Below are 22,223 nucleotides of genomic sequence, written 5' to 3' on the forward strand. Positions count from 1 at the left end.
AGTAAGCACTGAAGATGCAATCAAAAGAGATAAACAGCAAGATTCCCCTGGGCCTGGTCAGTTAAACCTCTACTCGATCCATTGGATCCTGGATCATATGAGTAAATATGTATACACTGTAGTTATTTAAAATAGACAAAGCCAATGAGGCCTGTATAAAAGTAGCAGTACAAATACATAAATATACGCAGATTTCATTCTGCAGTTTTCCAGAACAGCAGCCTAGGACTGCTTTACATTTCCAGTGGGACCTGACTATATGAAAAGTACAATATACAGTAGAATTAATTTTATTTTTTTTTTTATTCAGCCATTTTTTGCTGTTCTATACACAGGTCATGACCTCTCACCTCCTGTTTATTTCTTCCCATGTTGACCTTTCACTGAAGCACAGGGCTAATTTTGTGCTCCAGTGACCAAGAATAGGAATTTGTCACTTTATTCAAAATGGAATGAATACAGGTATGTCTGGCATTCTCAGCTGGCCTTAACCCTCTGCATGCTGAAAACAGTCAAATAGCCAAGTGATCTCTATTAGGAAATATCTTTTCTGAAGTTGTGCTATATTTTTTTGTAACAAAAGAGCTTTGCTTCTTTTGTCTGAAAAAGGGTTTTTCTTTTTCTATGCACAGTCGGGTACAGTTTTCTTTGTTGCAAAATACAATGAACTAAACAGAAGAAAATGACAGGTTAGAGGTCCATAGAAATTTGCAATGGTTCTAAGGGAGAAATTTCATTAGTGTTAGGAAATAACCTCCATCTTAATTGTCTGCTGTACAAACAAAGTTTTATGTGTTATCTTTGACTGAGAAAGAAATAACTAATTTCTCCAGTAAGATGCCAGTAATGAATTCTTATGGACTAATCTTAATAAGTATGTGCAAAGTAATCTATGCTTCTCATGTTGAGTTATAAAATATAATTCTTTTCCTTATGCAAATACTTTCCCTGGTACTTATCCATCTATTCAAATCTTCTGTGCAGTAGGGCTCCTTTCTCTGGCTGCAAGTTCTATAAAGGGAAAAGACGTCAGTAGATCTGTGCAGGATTTGAAGTTAACACTTAAGTTCTATGTTAAAATTACAAAGGATAAGGGTGCCAGTAAAAAAGCACCCCAATAGGTCTCAAGTGAGAGAGTCAGTAGTTTAAAGCACTGTCATCTGCCAAAATGAAATAAGTTTTTTCTTGCATAATGGACTTTCATAGTGTGATTTCCAACAAATATATCCTTTGTATTTCTATGGTTTTGGCTACAGTAATCATTGTCTCTTCTTTTGGTGGTTTTCAGTTCTTCATCATGTGCCCTGATCTTTCTCTTCACATTACCACTGTTGCCTTTTTAGAGCCTGTCATTACCTCACAAACACGTCTGAGCTATGCATGTACCTTTTGGCTAGTCAGTGTGTGAGAGCTGGCTGGCCAAGAGAACGCTTCTAAGCTTATGGCACTGCTCTTCCTACAGTAGGAACATTCATGTGGGCCACCAATCTCATGAAAAGCTGTTAAGAATTAACATATTTGATAACTACAGCACCTTAGTTTCATTTATTGAAGTTCAAAGGATACTTGAAAGGAGAACACAAGACCTAATCAGCATGTTCCCATAGACTTCCTAAGCCTCAGGAAATCGAGTCAAAAAAATTAAAATAAAAAAAAAAAATAAAAAAAAAAAAAAAAAAATCAACCTCAGTGGCTCTAGATTCCATTACATCCATTACAGGTCACAGACTAAACCAGTCCTGTACTTCCATCCAGGACAACAGCCTCACAAACATGTTTCCAGCAAAGTCAGTGGTTCTGATCTCATGAAAACAACCATCATTTGAGATAATTTGGGAAGAAATTCTGCCCATCTCACTTAAAATCAGTAAACTACTATCACAATAAAAATTCGCATATTTTTAAATAAACTTGAAAATGCCTCTAAAAACCAGGTCTTCAGTATCTTCTAACAGAATCAAAACTACATATAGAAAAAAAAAAAAATAAAGAGAAGAAAGGTGAATTGTAAAGTCTGCCATGTGGACTGGTAGATCTCTGAAAAGGGCTTTTAGTGAACTACAAAGGGCTACCAAATTCTGTGCTGTTTCTAAAAATCAAAATCCCGGACTCTGGGGAGGATGCTCCTGCATATAATTTCACTGAATGGGAAGTATCTTCACTTCTCTTTTTTCAGCACTGAGCTCATAGCTGTCAGCCTTGGCATGGCTTGGTTTCACAACAGCCACATGAACAACAGATGCTCTGAGTTGCTCAGTGATGGGTCTGTACATGGGTGGTTACATGCTCAGGAGGCTGCTGGCAGATTGCAAAATTCAGAATCAATGTAGTTTGTTTACTTCCTAGTTCAAACCACTAAGTGATTGCAGTTATTTCCTTTTTCTGAAAACAAGGAAATACGGGTCTGGGTGAAATGGAGTGTGGCACCTGTGTAATGGCAATGACAGTAACGGTAATGCTAACATTATAGAGGAGCATGACAAAATTTTGCCTTTCAGTTGGATTAAAAATCCCTACTTTCCCACACTAAGAATACTCTTGGCTATAACATGATTTCCAGATTCACCTGAAACATGCCAAAATAAATACATAAAATGTTCACATGTCTTAAGAGAAGGTTAATGAATGTAAGATAAAAATTAACTAGTTACAACTTTACTCCTTCAAATAAAGCCTCCTGACAAACAGATAACTATTTAATGTAATAATTCTATTAAAGCATTCAAGTACAGTAGAATCTAGTTAATGTAGTAGATTCTGGTGGTTAATACTACTTTTCCTTTGGAAATTCTTACTGCTTGTCCATGGTAGGATATTTTAGTCACAACTACAAGCATATTCTTCCTCTTTTAGATGTAAAACATTTAGTCATTTACTTTTTTTCAGACCTCACCTCCCTAAATGCAGAGCATGATGCCAAGGGGCTGAGAATCACAGGAGAACGTGTGCTTCTCAACCAGTAGGCCATTAATAGTTCACAGTGTTACTACAAGGGATACAATTCATCCCATTTGCAGGCAAGTCAAGGCCCAGCTTTCACATGCTAGTGGAAGCTATGCTCACCAGTACCTGTGGAGAATCTTTTTATCTATCTTGTGGTTGGTTGTATTTCTTTATTTTCATTTTTTTCCCCCTTAAATGATACTTTCCTATTAGAACATGCCAGTATTTATGGACACAGATTTTTTTTTTTTTTTTTAATTGATCTACACTCTCCATGGAGCTTTCTACTACTAGAACAGATCAGCAGCAGCATTCTGGCCTGGTGATGGGCTCTGGCTCCTCCCCTGAGCTGTGAGACTTTGAGTAAGACATCAGCTCCAAAACCATCCCTGATAGTCTTGGCATTTGCATACTAACTGCTTCTATAGTGACCATTTAACTCTGATATACTGAATGCTGAGGGGTGAAAAAACCCTACACAATCTATACAGAGCAGAACAGAACTGAACCACATCTCTTCTATAACACACATTTCTTGCTTTATTGTGCTTGTACTTGGAAGTTTTTCCTCTGTGAGCATGCACATGCCCTGATTTTGATCTTTTAAAATTTCTACATCCCTCAGGTTGTATTCTTTCACTCCAGAATAACTCTTGTTGTGATAGATGAACTGGAACAAGTTTGGGCTTCCTCACAGCCACTTCCCATCAAAGTGCCCTGTGCTAAGCAGCAATCTGTGCAGTCAAATGGAAGGAAGCACAAAAGTCCACTTTTCCCTTATCCCTTCCCCATGGCAACCTGACCAAGAACAGTGACCCTCAGTAGCACAGCTGAGGTCTGAAACTGTGCTGAATTACTTTGAGAGAGCATCTCCTGACCCCAGGCAGAAGAACCCAATGGAAATACATGACCTGTAACTGCAGAACACCTTGTCCAGCATTGTATTTGTACTGTATACAGCCAACACAGGTCAAACCCTTTAAGAAAGCTGACTTAATGATACTCAAATATAATTTAAAGTGAACCAATGAACCTAGAACTAACTATTCAGCAGAGAGGTTCTGAAGTCAGAAGGATTTACATTAAGCAGTCAAGCCTCCCCACCTTCTAGAAATATTTCACCTCCTTGAGTTAGGTATTGAAACAAAATACTTTTTCTCATGAGTGACCTTTGTTAGTTACATGTGAACTGAACTGTTCATGAGCCACTATGATAGCAAATTAGCTACTCATAGCTGTTGACAGGGTCAGCAACAATGTACCACACTTTTAAACAAAAAATAAAGTCATTCTGTAGGTATTGTACATTGCTCACTTAATATGTACTTCTGTCCTTAATGACATTCAGAAGCCATGGGCAGCAAGAAAAGGAAAAACAAGACATCTTGGGGTTTTCACACACTCTACCAAGGGTAATCAGAAATTTAGCACCATAAGCTTTGGTTAAAGAGCAATAACTGTATCTATTTGGTGTGTTTTCATCCACATAAGCAAAACAATGGACCTCAACTGTAGGTAGAAAAGGGAATAAATTCTCTAAATGGTTACCTTGATTAGTATTGTTTCAATAGAACTACAGAAGTACAGCCTCTGTTCTGTTTCTTCACAATCCAACTCTTGTTAACAGTCCCAACAAATTAATATGAACAGCACTTTAATGGTACAATGAGAATCAAAAGTGGCTTTCTAGCACACTTGGCTTGTTTTAAAACCTGCCTATTTAGTCTGTGGGCTGATCCCAAGGTAATGCCTGTTGAATCACTGCTGATCTACACAATGAACATATTACTGTGGTCCTCACAGGCATCATGAGCTACATGATTAAACTTGGGTTTGGCTATCCTAAATTAATCCTTTCTTGTAGTCAGCATGTCCGCATGCAGCTCCAGCATACCTAAATCAGTAGAAAACACACTGTGCTATGGAAATATTTGAGATAAGAAAACAGTAACTTAGCAATTGGAAATATTTTCTGCCACAAATACTCTTAAATTGTAAAACAGCTTCTCTTTTGCCTATCTAATTTCACCTTTTCTCTTCTGTTGAAGGCCTTTTGGCATTTGTGCTGGTCCTGTGAATCTAACTATTTTGCCTCTCTTCCAGTATGTTACCCAACTCTGTTGTTCCTTCCAGTATTTGGCATTTGCTTTGGAATTATGTTTGTCCATCTGTTATTTGTCCTTTTGGTGATGCGTTCTGCCGATTCCCATTTGTTCCTCTCAGTTTTCTCAACAATTTGAACTTCTGAAGTGTGGCATCAGTCAGCTCTATCTCAGCCCAAGAAGGCATTTGTACAGAATGACAGACGGAGGAAAAAATGGCCTAGACTGGTATTTCTTTTTCTTTAGGATCTCACATTTACACCTTTTACTATTGGTCACTCCTACTAGCTGATTTCATTGGTTCAAAGACCTTGTTGTGCAAGGTGCTTTCCTCTGTTCTGGTTTCTGTTGAGCTCCATTCATCTTTCTGAATGTTACTAAGTGCTCATGAAATATGTCTGCAGATAATTTTCCAGTCTTGACTGAACTCACACTTTTCTGATACCTTTTCCTTTCCTGTTGTGATTATGCTCACTTCCTTTGTTAGTTTTTCGTGGAATTTGTTGGTGTGATCTGGCCTGAGGAGAACCACAACTTTGCCTATTCCTTTTTTTTTCCCTAGTTTATTGGTTTTATCCCTTAAAACAAAACAAAACATAGCAAACAACCCAAAACCTAAAAAAATCCCAACACAAAATTTCTAAATGTAGAGTTCTAAATTTGTCAGCTCACAGGTTGCTTGTGCACAGCATTGTGGCATGACTAAAGCAATGTTCAGCTATTGATCAGTAACATGGACTCTGTTTTCTTCCCTACCACAACTCTGAAAGCCCAATTTAAGGTCACACTATGGCCAGTCCTAATGCACTAGCTTTAGTATTTGTAGCAGGTTTGCAGAGCTTTGTTTGATGGTCCAACTCTAGGTAGGACCATGTCTCTTTTTACATATCTTTTGATTTAGGCTTGTCAAGTAATGCAGTCTTATTAGAAAATCAGATTTCCCAGAAAAACAGAACATCCTGCTGGAAAACTTGATTTTTTCAATAACTCAGGGTTTAATTTGTATCAGTGGCCCTTGGAGAGACCCGAGTGGTGTAGGTGAATGAAGGACATTCACATTACTTAATTTTCATTTTTAAAATTATGTATTAGTCAAACTGTTTATTTAGGAGCATTGAACTCATATAATTTTAGATCTTACCCCAATGAAAGCCATTTAGAATTTTACCATAACAATGAAAGACAGGTATTGAACAACACTTTCTGGAATAGGTATGGCTTTGGATGAAAGGTACTTCCTTTTCTTTACTCTCCTTCCCTTCCCACCCCCAACCAAAAGCTTCCAGATCCACAGATTTCTGCTTATTAAGAATAATATATGATGTGGTCAGAATGCTAATTTTGATCAAATCACAAAATCAAGAAGCCCAAATTTGTAAGGAAACTCTGAACAAAACAAATTTGTTGGGGTTTGTGCACAAGGGCTTTGCACATGTAAATTGGCTGGATTTATGCAAACTCATTCCGCTCCCGAGCATACAAACAAACCCTGGGTCACACAGAACAAATAGATCAGTGTGCCTACAGAGAAGTGATCCCTGCATTTTTAGAGTCCTTCTGAAAATTTGACCTAGGTGATCCAGTTCTGCCCTTGAGATCCAGCAAAGGTAGGCTGAGAATGTGCAAGCTGCTTTGGAACACTCTCACTGGTCAAGTATGCCAGAGCATGGAACAGTATCACATTAACATTAGCATTATTATGCAGCAGGCAATGAGGTTACAGAAGGGAAGCAGCAAAATATACTACTAGTATTGCGGATAATCACCCTCTGATTGAAATCACTAATCAATTGCTACTCTTTAATATTTCAATACTAGTCTAAAACCATAAACTTGTGTCCACAAAAACACTCTTGGACATCCAAGACTTGGAAAATGAGGGAAAACCAGAAGTGCTAGGTAACACATTTACAATTGCAAGAAAGAGGTGTGAATAGTGCAGTAGTGACAAATGTATGCAGTTAATTACAGTTTCAGCGTTGATCATAAGAGGCCTTTTGGAAACAAAATTAACGTAACATATTTCAAAGGAAAGACCAGGTATAGCCAGAAAACAACTGACCATTCAGTCTAACATGGTCAGTAATCATTAAATCACAGCTCATTCTTATTGTTGTAATACAGCAATCCAGAAGTTGCCATCACAGTGAGAGATGTCAGCTTATGAAAGCACTAATCAGATGATACATGCAAACATCATTATTACACACATGGCAACACACAAGGAGAGTCACATTGTCTTTTTAGATGCTACTCCAGTGAGATGTACAAATCTAATAATTTTTCTCTGCAGGCAGCTGCTTACCTTAAATCATCACGTTACAAGACTTTGCACTTTCAAAATAATTAAAACGTTCCAGTTGCAGCCATGTCACATTTAAACAGCAGAGGCTATAGCAGGATTACCATCATGGCCTCCTATACTGCACACAGGTAAAATTTGAAGGCTTGCTGGCTGTAAGCTAGTTAGAAGCGTTGCAGAAGTGAGATTTAACTTTGCTGCTTGGTAAAGGGGAAAATAGAGAAGTCTCCACAGACTACTAGCCCTGTACAGTACACATTTTTAGTCAAAAGAGAGAATGGTAATTCTACATTATAAACAAGAGCACATTTTTCTCTTTTATTCCTGAGAGCTACAATTAAAGGATGCAAGTCATAAAACAGTGTGTTTGTGATGCATTGTTTTTAATCTTGCTGCCTTGTATTATACATCAGATTCATATAATTCTTTAGACAGGAAAAGGCTTGTTCCATAAAAATACAGACTCCTGCATCTGAAATATAAGTTTGTGCACAAACAATGTATATATCACCAAGCCAGCAAACTAACTCACTCACTTAATACACTAAACTTCAGGTTCTTCCTATATTATGTGAAATGGCTTGAAACAGGAGGCAGCTGCCAGGAAACATCACTGCTTCTTTGCTCAAGAGAGACAGGGGAAGGAAGAATGAAGAAAAAAAATCCCTCGATGGATGCCACAATAGCATGTCTTTCATTATCGCCCTGTGTCAAGGCACTGTGTAATGTTCATTGTGCATGCATAGTAAATTACTATTTACCTGCCAGTGCCTTTGATAAGTCAGTCTTTTCTCCCTCTTTTCGTCCACACAGCATGGAACAGTGAAACCTCTTTGCCTATAATTCTTATTAAGGTGATACCTTCTCTGAATAAGAAAGTACACACTTCCAAAGGAGGCATTCTCTTGGGTTTTTAAGGGCCATTGTTTTTATTGTTTTCCTTTTATTTCTCCCACCCTGCTGTGTTTTAATGCTATAGTGACTTCTGTGTATACAACTCTCATATTGAAATGTCTGCCGCAGATATATGCAATATTAAAGAGTGCTTATGAATTTTTGACATCTAATTAGTCGCTACCCAGTTAACATGTCAAGACTCAGAGGGATTAGGGAGTCAGCCCTTTCTGAATAAGTTAAAGCTATGCCCTGTCCTTTTCATGTATTATTCTTTAATGTAGGTGGTGATTATTTTGCCGTGATTAATTGATGAAGCTCATTGGTCTGGCAAGTGTTACAGAATTCACCATTCCTCACTTTTATTTCTCTCTGTAGGGCTTTCCCACTTATTTGAAAGGAATTGGTTCTATTCGGTCTGTGAAGCCTCATTGTCTTTTCTCAATACATGCACGTTGGTTTCTCTTAAGATTTAATCTATTTAATTTTATATCTTTCATACTATAAAGGAAGGAGAAAATTAATAATACTCGTTTTATTTTAAATCACATGTTGCAAATAGGGTTTCTTTAAGGTGGTGTTCATTTTCAATATGTATTTTGCAGGAAAAAAAAATATATTTTAGTGGGTTTTGGATTTGTTAGTTTGAGGGGGGGGGTTAATGCTTTACAAGCCCCCTACATTCAACAAGGTTTGGAGAATTTGGGGCTTTTCTGGTCCCTGACTACAAGCAATATTTTACCCAGGCAAAATTTTTTTAGCATTTTGTGGGTGTTTTGATTATTTTTTTTTTTATTTGAAGGGGTGGTGTGGTTTGATTTTTGGTTTTGTTTGTTCATTTTGTTGATATTTTTTCCCCATTGGTTATTGTTTGTTTTTGTGTTGGTTTTCTTTTCCTTAGAGATGACAGAATATTTTCTGTTGTCTGCTATGGTGAATTATATCAATTTTAGCAATCAAATTGAAGCTTTAATTATACAATCTCTGTTTTCCATGTGCACGTTCATGAAAGAAAAAAAGGAAAGAAAGGGAATGTTGGGGCAAATCTATAAACACCTGTAGAAATCTAAGTGATGCATATTTAAAACAATGTGATCACTCATAAATTCAGCTGTGTGTCAGGGTTCCTGCTGACCTGTGGTGCACTCCAAAGGAATGTCCCATTGATTATATACAGCTGCGGATGCTCAGAAAGAAACAGCACATATGTGTGCTTCATGGTCTGATATATTTGTTATATCCCCCTCTGTGTAACTGATATTGGGTTCTATATAAAGAAACAATAAAAACCTATGCTGAGCACTTAATAGCTGTGCCGTTTGCCTACACAGGCACCATGGCACTGATATTTAACTCACTGCTTTGTAAAGTAAAAGATCTACCTTAGCTATGAAAGGCACAGTAGAAACATACACACAGAGGCATGCACACCAATTTAATTATTTTTTTCCTTCTCATTCTTCCCCCCTGCCTTCCTAAAACACTGCAAAGGAGCATCCTTCTGTATTTCATTGTTTTTTGATTGTGATTTCAATGTAGTTGGCTCAAGAGTTTTGGGCCTCGTAAAAATACAACCCAGTCAGGCATTGTCCCTGAAAGGAGAAAACCAGGAAAGGAATTTGCACAGCACAATGCAAGAGTCAAACATATAGATATGGTTATTGAAATATTTAATCATGCATGGTGGGTACTGAGAACTTTCTTCAATTTCCCTACCTCTTCATTGCAAAGGAGCTAAACAAAAGGCTGTTGCCATCTGAGTTCATTTCTGCAGCCTCCTGAATTTATGGACAAATAATTACTTTTCACAGAGCAGAATCAATCCCATTATGAACCTCCACTATTCAAATCTGTAATTGGGACAATAAGAGAGCTGCAGTCAGTTTATTTTCTCTTGAAACGAACAAACTAATGCACACACTCCTAAAATTTATATCATTATAAATAAGCCCTTCCTTGCATAGACAGAGTTTTTAATTACAATCCTATGTGCCACTTAGGGTTTGTGCTTTTTAATGTACATTTGGGGGACTGTTTCTAAGGTATTTAGTTGGTGAAAATATGTAAACAATTCTCTGTTATCAGGCTTCAAATGAAATTGCTGTGTGAGAAAGAGGAGAGTGAAAGGGGCCAGGAGGTTTTAGCAAGGTGCCCCTCCTTAACCCCCTCCTGAGTTTGGTTGGGAAAAATGTTGGATCTGGAGGTTATTGTGAAGAAGCTGAAAGGAGGAGTCACAGCAGCCTCACACACTACCAAACCACAACCCCTCAGGAACAAAAAAAATGACATAGACCCTGCCACAGGAAAAAAAGAGCCATGAGGAAACAAGGAAGGGAAATAAAACTGAGAGGAATGGGTGGGTCGGCTGGCTGAAGGAGAGAGAGTATGAAGAAGGAAAGGGGGGCAGCATTAAAAGAAATATTAATCAATTGGAGTATATTCACTTTCCCCTGTGCAGTAGATTCTATCAGAAGAAAACACTGAACTTTGTAGCATTAACAGCAGCTGAAATTTAGAATTATTGTTTCCTCCTAACAGAAGACTCATTTTCCACGGCCACATTTGCAGCATAATAAGCTTTTTGTTATTTTTTCAATTAGAGTCAATTGACCTAACAAAATGGTTGGCAATTAAGTGATTTTTGTAATGGTCCGGGGGTAATTTAGTCGAGCTTGTCAGCTGTGTTTCATGAAGCCGAGATGTCTTTTTTTCCCACTGCCTCTCTCCCTCTCCCTCACTTACTCTCTCTCTCTTTCAAGCATAATGGCTCATAATTTCAAAATCTTTTCCTTCTGTTTCCCTCACAATAATTCGCAATTACAGGAAGTTGTTGGAGGTGATTTTTTTCCTACCTTGCTTTTTGAGTCAGTAATTTTAAATAAAATGTACATACTTGTAAAAAGGGGGCTATTACAGAAATCACTTTTTGTGTAAACTCAATTATTTTATGAATAGTGACACCAGTTTCTGCTAGGTTCAACTCCTAAAGGCTCATGTATTATTATTTTCAGGGTAAAAGGTTTTGAACATTTAGAACACTTTTTCAAATCAAACCAGTATTCAGGAAGGTAAACAACAACTTAAATTATGAGGAGTCTTATAGTATAAAGCTTACAGATACATGAGAAGAACGAATGCCACTAGGACTTTTAAACAATAGTCCGCAGGACTTTATATTCTCCTTCTATGATTTATGAAGGGTTCCTCATTTGCCTAATTGATTCATTTTCTTAAGACAACATCTGGAGTTGCAATTCCTATTAAAGTGTTGTAGTTAGATCTGATTACTAGATCAGATGTTCTTTCAATTGTATTCTTTTTATTATCTGGTTTTGTAGCGCCTGAACACTGGAAACCGAAGCCATGCATCCATCTACCAATGAATCCAAAGACTTTCCAGCATCTGCCTGCAAACGGCTGTCTAGTTTTTGATTTTTAGATTATTTTATTTTAAATTATCTCCAACCATGCTCAACATTTCCTCTGTTTCAAGAGCCACCCTCCTAGTCGGTGGGATGCAAAAGACGCGCAGCTGCCTGGAGCCGTGCTTGCAACTGTTTCTTCGGCAGCCAGCAGAAGGGGGCACTGCTGGAGCAGAGCAGCCAGATCCTGGTCCGCCCCCCCCCCCCCCCCCCCCCCCCCGCTAGCCTGCAGCCAGCCTGCCCCCTTGATAGACCCCTGCCTGCTGCCCCTGTCCGCCTCACATTCTTGTCTGACAGGACCCTGCTGGCACTCTTGCGCGCCCTCTGCCACTTGCCTGCCTGCCCCATGCCTATTGCCCCTTCCTGCCCTTGCTTCCTAACCTGCCCCTTCTCCTCTGCCCCTGCCTGCTACCCCTACCTGCCCTCCTGCCTCTGACCCTCTCCCTGCTCCTCCCTGCCCCCTACGGACCCACACCTGTCTGTCCATGACCCCTTGCCTAGCCCCTGCCCACCTGCCTGTTTTCATCACAAGATTGCGTTTGAAAAACTTACACAGCACAGCTCAGAGGCCCCCAGTGCCGTCGTTTCAGCCCCATGCTGGCCCCAAAGGCAGGGCAGTTGCTGATAGGCTATGGGTTGTGTCACCAATGGAAACCTCCTTGCACTTAACACTCCTGTTGCTGGCTTAAAAAATTACCAGGGGTGGCTGCTGTTTGTTTTGGTTTGTTGTTGTTGCTGGGGTTGGTTGGCTATTTTTTTTTTCCCCCCTCAAGTGTCATAATTTATTATTGGATGAATTTTATTTATGGTTTTACTTTGTCTCATGTCACATTTTGAAAGCTTCTCATCCTCTGGTTTTGTATCATCCTCTCAGCTAAAATCTGTGGGCCAAATTCTGGGAGTAATTTTTTACTACTTCTTTCTTCCTCTCCTCATCCAGCATCTCTTGGAATTGAGTTGTGAGATAGTAGCCTTCTATCTTGCCTATTGGGACAAGGTCTGTGTGCATTATCCTCAGTAAATATTACTTTCATGTTTGTATCTCCATTCATTTCCCTTATGACCCCTGACAGTCATCTCCTAGGGTTTGATTATAAGTCACTATAGTCAGGACTAGGCTGGATCCTCCTAAGACTTCGATTAATCCACTGCATCTAGTATTTCTGTGACTATAAAAAGTTATGATTCTGAATAAGCATCATGTGGAAGAAAGCAGCAAAAGCATAAAGTATTAAACTTCCATCCAGCACCATAGGAGAGATGTAGTTATTAAATTTCAGCTGCTTATCAAACTGATATGAAAGTCATTTTGCATGATTGCTTTGCATCCTCAAATCTTCTGCTTTTATTTGCAGTACATCTCTGTGCTTTCTTATTAGAAAAATACTCAAAGGATAAAAAAAGCTGATAATATTATTCAGTTTTGACAATTAGGTAGAAAAAAAGTTTTAAGAAGTGTTTTGTTTTGGGTTGGGTTTTTTTTTTTTTTTTTTTTTTTGTTATTTATTTATTTATTGCAGCTAGTAATAATAGTGGTGGTCCTCCTGGCAGCAATCTCTTCTGATGCTACTCAGGGTGATGCTAGCTTTACCTTTTAATGGCTAAAGCCCTGATGGCTAGAGTGGTGAAGCTGTTAAGGAGTGTGAGACAGGATGTCATTCTAATATCACAAACAATGTATGCAATCACAGTGTATTTTGTCTTCAGTGGTCCATATTTAATGGGTTTTCCACTTTCCTCTTCTGATTTCAGAGATTCACAGATGAACTGTGTCTAGAGTCTGTGATGAGCTGAGCAAGAATAGTACCCTTCCTGCTTTACACACCCTATCCCGGGCTTGTGTGCATCTGCTGTCCATCCCCTCAGGATCACTGTCCTGTTAGTCACTTCAGTGAACCTATCTCTATTTATAATCAATCTCCCATATGCTTTAGCTGCCCAGAAACTGACTTCAATTTTTACCTCCCCACACTGTGGTTCCCTTCGAGTTTAGCTTAATCTGCTCCTGATGCTTTGCGTGTGAATTTATGCAAAGCTGTGAGCATTCATGGGAATGTGGAGCCCTTAGAAGATGAGAGCAAATCATCTCATCTCCCACAACTCTCCCTTTCCCCACTGTGGGTTTCCACAACGTGATGCTTCATTGTCTTTTGTCCAACAAATGTTCCACCCTTTTCTTCAGTACTTTCCTTGCCTTCCCATTTTCTGTCAATACTTCCCCATCTCCTGCTGGGTTTTATTCCTCTGATTTAATTTACTGTCAGAAATTGTTGCAAAGCTGATGACTCCCTAGCATTCATCTCTATCTTTGGGTACTACCTTCTGTCCAGTCCTTTCATCTCATACTATCTACCTCACATCACTGACCAGATGTCTGATCATAAACTCAGGATAATAAAATTGCAATCTCTTTGAGCTGTTGTTTCTCCATCATTGTACGGAATTATTTATCTGTTACACAATGCTGGAGGATTTTAGCACCATACCTCTCCTCACACTTTCTCTTCCAGATTTAATTTCCACAAATCAGCTCACATTTTTCCAATCTTCACAAAGCATATGTCTGACATATTAGAAGAGCACCTCGTATCTTGTTGTCTAGATTTATTTCTCTTCCCTGAGACATGGAGACTTTCTTCCCTCTGATTTCCCCCCCACACAAACCTCTATACTGCCAGCTACTTGAACAGATTTTTCATCCATGTATGCCTACAGATCAGAAAAGCAGTCTTATATATTCATGCTGACAAGATCTGAAAAGGACTAGCTGCCCTCCATTGGAAAGAAATTCTAATGACCATTCTGATGTAATACATGCCTTCTAATTAGCTTCTGGGTTGTCCTGAATTTAGAGTGGAATAGTTTGGATTGTAGCCTAGGGCCTGATTTTTTTCTGTATTCTCCTCAGTGCTTGGTTGTCCACCATCATCTGGGATCTGGGTGCAGCTGTGGCTTTGACTTTGAGTTAGGAAGCAATGCAGATGTCCCAGGGAGGTGCAGAAGCTAGAGAGTTCTGGCTTTGGAAAGTGATGAATTCATCAGGAGAGAGGAAAGGAATTGTTGTAGTAGTAGGAAAAATATTCCAGAAATGAGATATACTAAGCTGGGAAGGAGTATGACACCTCTTTTGCAGGATTCGCTGGAACAGGCTTCCCCAAGGGGTTGTGGAGTTTCCTCCTCTGGAAGCTTTCAAAACCCACACGGACATATTAATGTGTGGACTACCCTAGGTGATCCTGCTTTTGGCAGGGGGGTTGGACTCAATCTCTGAAGGTCTATTCCAACCTCTAACATTCTGTGATCATCAGAATATATTTATTGATGTGCTGCTTAAAGTACTTCACAAATTCTAAGACACAATTATACCTCACACCTTGGCAGGGAACAGAGCAGATGTCCTTATACAGGACAACTTAATCAAGAAAAATAGATATTAGTCAGGAATTTGCTAAAGGAATCAGTAACAATAACTCATGGTCAGATCAAAAATGTAAAAGCAAGCAGGCTGAGTTGCTATGCTGACCTCTGACTTCTCAAAGTCTGCATTTCAGTCTTATAGTTTTTGCCTCAAATATATATAATTTCACTAGCTGTGGGCTAATATTTTCTCTCAGAATGCTGAGAACTCTCCTTTTTTAATACAAGAAACAAAGACAGGTCATATGTTGAAAATACATATAATGTTCTTTGCAGTCTTTTAACATGCCCAGCAGTATATTCCCCCTTTCTTCCTAGAAGAGTAAAATTACAGTTTCTAGCAGGGCTGGCACCATGCTTCCAAGCATTGCAGACATTAGAGCAGAGGGAATAATTCACAATGAATAGTTTAGTCAGTAAGTTTAGCCCTTTTTCTGCTTATGAGATTGCCATGGGCAGACTGAGGTTTCCTTGAGTTTATTATGCAAAAGAATTCAACAAGATCCTTTTTCCTCCCTAAGTATTTTTAATTGCTTAGGAACACTTCTCTGAGAACATTCACCAATCCTTCCTTTGTTAGTTATGGCTGCTTTGGTGAGTCACATGGTGTTGATTTATTTTTCCAGTATTTTGAGTGTGCAAAAACTTCTGAGACACATTCATGTGTGTGAATCTAAGATCCAGTTTCCATCAATACTTTGTGTGCTGTTCTGAAATTCCTTGTGAATAGACACAATATTGATTGAATCACACAAGTGTCCCTCAAAAGCAAACACAATTAGAAGACAGTACAGTTGATGTGAATCCATTTCTAAATTATGGTGAATGTACAAGTGGTTTTTTAGTAGCATTTACCTAGCTCTAGTATGTTACAGGAAAAATGTCATCTCACTACTCTCCTTTCATTCTGTTTGGTGTTTCTTTCTTTTCAGAAGGTAGACATGGGAAGGAAATAATAGCAAATCTTTCCCCACAAAAAAACAGGATTAAAGTCTTTGAGTACCAAGTAGCCAGCTCCCATTTTTCAAACCCAGACTTAATATATTGCAGTTGTACCTGGGAGGTATAGTTTGTTCAGCAGCTACCTGCCTTCAGGATGAGGATCCAATTAAGAAATATAAAAGATAATACAGTGCTATAGGGACAAAAGTAGTTTTGAAACTCTACCCAGGCTTTCTGTAAATAGAGATACATTTATTTTAAAGCAAACATTTGCTGTTATAATGCAGCAGTTCTCTACTCTGTGATCCTCCACTCCAAATTATAATAGAAAATATATAATGAAGTGTAAGAGCTAAGAGATGAGGAAAATACACACCTTCAATGTGAATTTCCCCTCCTAGCTATGAGGCCCCTACTATAGCTGCAGACTGTTATTGAGGCATATTGGTCACCTCAGTTCTTCATGATTTTCAAGGAAAATCCTGGGTTGTGTCTCCATGATTCTCTGCCTTAAATATGTGTCAGCCACTTCAGTGAGTGATGGAAAAGATAGTCTTGTTTCTAAACCAGATTACTTGATTCAGGAGTCTGACAACCTCCAATATCTTTGATGTAGGGCTCCTACCAAAGTGACCTGTCCTTTGAGGACTTCCAAGGCTAAGACTAATTACACCAGTGCTTACACTGACCACAGCTAGAACAAAACCTGTCTTTCTTTGTTCTTACCTCATGAGCTTTTTGCTTTTAGGACTTAGTGATCCTCTCATTATTACCTACCACTGAAGCCAATGTACTTCACTTTACAGATTCAGATACCAGTGAAATATTTGCTTTAGAACATCTTTTACTAATGTCCTGATCAATATTATGTGGGATACTACATAAGAGTAGTTTATATTTATAACTCTAGAAAGTACAATAAATTCTATTACAGAAATATTTAAGTAATTTTAAGTCCCTTCCAACCCTAACAATTCCATGATTCTATGATACTGGAGGAAACATCAATATTCTCCCTAACTGACCGGGGGGCCACCAGGCCCCCCGGCCTTTGTTGTCACCACCACCATCACCCAGTGTGCACCATGAGGACTCACCAGTGATGAGAGGAGGATCCCTCAGCCCAGATGGGCTCAGCTTAGAGCTTCTGCCTTTCCTGAGGGTTATTAAAAGAGGAGTGGGTGGGGAGGGCCAAGTGGCCACACCTGGGGTGGGAGGAGACTCCAATAGAGCCCAGGTGCTCTGGGATTTGAGGGGAAAAAAGAGGTGGAAAAGGGGCAGGTGAGGGACTTTTAGGGTGTCAGGTAATGATAGGACAAGGGGCAATGGGGAAAAAAGAAAAAGTAGAAATGGGTAGATTCAGATTGGATGTTAGGAAGGAAAATTTCATCATGAAGTTGGTGAGACACTGGAACTCTGGTTGCTCAGGGAGGTGGTAGAAGCCTCACCCCTGGAGGTTTTTAAGGCCAGGCTGGATGTGGCTCTGAGTAACCTGATCTAGCGTGAGGTGTCCCTGACCGTGGCAGATGATACTTGAGGTCCCTTCTAACCCTAACAGTTCTATGATTCTATGTCATGATAAAAAACACAAGCCCACCTTCTTTTTAACTTTGATTCAAAACCCATGCCCTGGCACCAGTCTAAGAAATCATACTGTACAAGTGTCTTGGATCAGAAACTGTGCATCTCCCATTTGCTATTATCTGTACTCCACACCATTATTACTGAATTTCTTGCATTTTTTTCCTGTTTTGACAATATCTTTCTATTTTCATGTCTTGTAGACCTGATTAAAATGGTCTTCACCATGTGAAGTTAAGTAGCAGCCTTTCTTTCTCTGCACATCTGAAAAGAAAAACATGAAAAATTATCGAATTTTGCCTACTCATTTTGTGAGATGAAAATATGATACTATGATGATTTTCCAAAGCACTTATAACTGTGTAACATTTCTCATGCACAGGGTGCAGGTTGCATGACATTGTTTGCTGGCCAAGTGAACTGGTTCCTGTAAAGTCTGTTTTGAGTTGGGACACTAACAAAATAAGGGGGGAAAAGTGGACAGCTGTAAACACTTCAACATGAATTATTGCTTCTTCATTACAAAGCTATGTGAAGTGAAATCTGGTCCACTGAATGTTGTCCTAGCACATGTTTTGTACATAAAGTTTTGCTAGTTACTGAAGCAGGGCTGCTAAAATAAGTAGATAAACTCCTTATCTAATCAACAAAAACCTGAAAACCTCCAAAATAACTCTACCTGTTTAAGTTTTTCCCTTCATTAGGAAATCCACACTCAGCAAAAGAGCTAGGTTGCAAGAGTCATAGAATTAGATCAAATTTTCCACATCTTCAAATACCCACAAGACAGAATTTCCTTTGGTCTCCTTTAACCCTGTCACAGCCAGCAGAGACTTGCCAATCATAGAATCATAGAATGTTTTGGTTTAGAAAGGACCCTTAAAGGTTATCTAGTCCAATCCTCCTGCAGTGAGCAGGGATATCTTTAACTCGACCACATTGGTCAGAGCCCAGTCCAACTTGACCTTAAATGTTTCCAAGGATGGGGAATCCACCACCTCTCTGAGTAACTTGTTCCAGTGTTTCACCACTCTAATTGTAAAATATTTCTTCTTCAGATCTAGTCTAAATCTGCCACCTTCTTTAAATCTAGGCTAAATCTGCCTTCTGTCCTGTCACAGCAGGCTCTGCTCAAAACACTGTTCCTTCCTTCCTTATACACCACCTTTAAGTACTGAAAGGCCACAATATGGTCTCCCTGAAGTTGCCTCTTCTCCAGTCTGAGCAACTCCAGCTCTCAGCTTTACTCATAGAAGTGTTCTACCCCTCTGATCTTTTTTGCAGCCCTCCTCTGGACTTGCTTCAACAGATTGATATCTTTCTTGTGCTGAAAGGCTCTTCATGAGGTTCACATGGATCCACTTCTCAAAGCTGTCCAGGTACTTCTGAAAGGCGCCCTGTCCCTCAGATGTTTCACTACTCAGCTTGGTGTCATCTGCAAATTTGCTGAGTCTGCACTTGATCTCACTGTTTGTGTCATTGATGAAATTATTAAACAGCCCTGGTCCCAGTATGGAACCCTGAGGGACACCATTTGTCACCAGTCTCCATCTGGACATCAAGCCATTGAACACTACCCTCTGGATGTGACCATCCAACCAATTCATTACCCATCTGACAATCCATCCATCAAATCTATCTCTCCCCAGTTTAGAGAGAATCATTTTGTGGGGGACAATGTCCTACTCTGGTGTGACCAATGTACATGTGAGAGACAGGAAGCCAGTATAGGATCCAATCCTTATTAACAGACACAGAACATAAAGCCAAGCTGGCCAAACTGATACTTCCAGTGACACTCTAATACAGACATTTCCTAGTTTCTGAGTGTTGAAGTACAGAATGTAATTGTTTTCATTCAAATTTAATGGATGCAACTCCTTCATGATTTAGAAATATAGAAATTAATCAAGCAAAAATGTCATTGTCTATAACTGCTCTGATCTCCATGCAGAAGTAGTAGAGGGCTGTTGTCTTCTGTCTAACCTATTATTAGGCATGGGGTGAAACCAAATTTGAACTGAAGTTACTATTATTTTGCTAAACAGCACAGTGAAATCAGAACTCAGGACTAGTTAACTTAGGTTTAGGCTCAACAGATGTAGATGAATGATATTTCCTCTCATACCTTCTAACCTGGACATCATTTTGCTCCTTTTCTTACCTTCTTTCTGGTAGCACTTATGTATACCTTTCTTTCATTTTTCACTTTTCTATGAATCTATATCATCCTTCTGCTTGTTTAGTCAATCTCCTGAGAGCTGTGGTCAGTGCTTACATCTTTCCTTCATTACTTCTTCCATACCCCACACATTGCTTCTCTCTACCCAAAATCTCAAGGTTGCCATGTTTCTAAATGTTCTGGCCAATTTATTGTAGCATATTCTTGATTGTCATATTTTTTTCCCATTTTCCCCCTAGCTGTCAGAGATGAAGCACATGCACATACTGATCTGTGCGTGCACATTAGCTTCATGCCCAAAATGACTGTGCTTTTCTCCTGTTAAAGAGAAGCCCTGCCAAATCCCCGTCACTAAGATCTCTCCATCCCCAAGCTCCTTGCACCTTCCCTTCTCCCTTTCTGTGTGAAACCAAGCTTTTTCCTCTCCCTGCATATCCCTTGGACTCCATCAGGATTCTGTCTCTATCTAAGAGATCCAGATAACTCCTTCAAGCAGGAGCAAAATCTGCTCAGGTGGCAGGGCTATGTATCTTTTGGGGATCTGTTAAGTTTGATTGACATATGGAAACTCTGTCAACCATAACAAGCTTCAAATGATCATAAATTACTTCTTTTTATTTTTTTTTTCTGTTTTTTGCCACCAGAAGGTTCAGATTTGACCAATTTTCATGACCCAGTTTTGAACTGCAGAACTATTAAGAAAAATAACTGAAAAGTATGTTTAACATTGGCAAACCATATATTTTGCATAATCTTATTTTCAGAAGTGATTATACACCTAAAATAGGGATATAGAGTATAAAATTTATTACTTGAATGCTAAATTCTGGCAAATAGTCACTGAAAGCAGATTTTGCAAAAGAAAATTTCAAGCCACTGTCATTACAGATGGGAATGTTTCTAGTAGTCAAGGAAAACTATATTTCATGCTAAAGAAAGATGCTGTATTAACAATCCTTGAAAATCAAGTTATCTAATTAATTATCAAATGTAAGCTTCCTTTCCCCAGGCTTGGCCTATTAATACGTGACATTCCTAACATTCTGGTGAGAGTTAATTTCTATACACCTGAACTTTTAATAATTACTTATTATGATTTATCAGTTTTTACCCGTTCTACTGATGGAAATAAGCTGTACTAAGGGCACATACTGTAGGCTGTGAAATATTTTTCTGATAATATTCTTTTGGGCATTGGTCAGTGTCAGTAAATGTTGATTTCAGACAGGAGAAATAGAATTATCTCCATTAAAAGCTATACAATTAGCAGCACTTTCCACACAGTGGAGTCCAGGTTACCATGGTATTGCCTTATGCCTAGAATAGGAAATAACTGTGGTATATCAGATTCCATCTCATGGTAATTGCTACTTTTTTACTGACCACCCATGTAATGTTAAAAGTCTCCTGTGCAACTAATTCACCTATTTTAAAGCATATTATGGCTATATTTATTCCCCATTCCACCTCAAATCACTAGTGTGCCAAGTACATAATGCTGGGTTTTCAAATACTCCTGAATATATATTTATGTGATGAGTAGCAAAGAGGCATTCAAGGTGGAAGACGAAAATGGAAAAGAAACATGTTGGGGGTATGGGATTCAAGGGATTATCTGAGGTGCCTCTGCACAATGGAAGAGAAATGTGAAAGGATTGAAGGCAAATATGAAATATGAGAGGATCGATGACAATTTTCTGAGTGCACAGCAGTATGCTAGTGGAGAAGACAGGAAGAACAAATTCAACAATGATGATGATGAAGATGATGAGATGAAGATGATGAAAGTATGGCTGATATGATGATTGAGCTACAAAGAGGGGCTAACCCAGAACTCTCCCACAAGCAAATAGACCCTGCCTCCTCCTGTGGGAAAAGCTAGAGACTGGTGAAAGATGGGCATATAGTGGAAATGTATTTGGGAACAGAAGGAGGTATATGAGTAGAAGAGGTGAGTGGGGAAAAGATATCAAAAGGAAAACAAAATTAAAAAAAAACAGTAAACAGCAAAATAAGAAAGATGGGATATTGAAAAGCACTTTGGGATACTAATAGGCAGGAAAATAAAATTTAGCTTTCACATTGCAGCACCTAAGTGAGAATCAGTGGTGTCTACATACAATCAGAGAGGGCACTTAGGCGCTTGGCTAAATTTTGCACCTAAAATGACTTGACTTTATCTGTGAGTGACTTCATCTAAATGTGCTGACATTCCGTCAACCAAAGAAGAACTGTGATATACTTTCAAAAATAAATGCAAGTATGTGAAGTTAATTAGTTCCTCTATCATTTCCCCTACACACACACCCCAGAAGATTTATAAATGCTTTCAAGTTTTTAGCATCCTAGATTCTGGGATGTGTAAGATCACAAAAAGTTATGTTTGGGAATGTCCTTATCAAAGGAGGAACTTCCAGATTATTGTACAAGAGAAAAGA

At 38.9% G+C, this 22,223-nt stretch overlaps 1 long non-coding RNA gene across 1 annotated transcript in view; it reads right to left on the reverse strand.

Annotated features, from left to right (window-relative positions):
• LOC137446366 (uncharacterized) overlaps positions 1–22,223 on the reverse strand; it is a 61,906-nt gene that overhangs the window by 5,910 nt on the left and 33,773 nt on the right. The gene's annotated exons all lie outside the window — the stretch shown is intronic.

The sequence above is a fragment of the Melanerpes formicivorus genome, unplaced genomic scaffold, assembly GCF_026170545.1.
Source record: "Melanerpes formicivorus ecotype bairdi unplaced genomic scaffold, bMelFor1.0.p_v2 SCAF_17, whole genome shotgun sequence".
Lineage (NCBI taxonomy): Eukaryota > Metazoa > Chordata > Aves > Piciformes > Picidae > Melanerpes > Melanerpes formicivorus.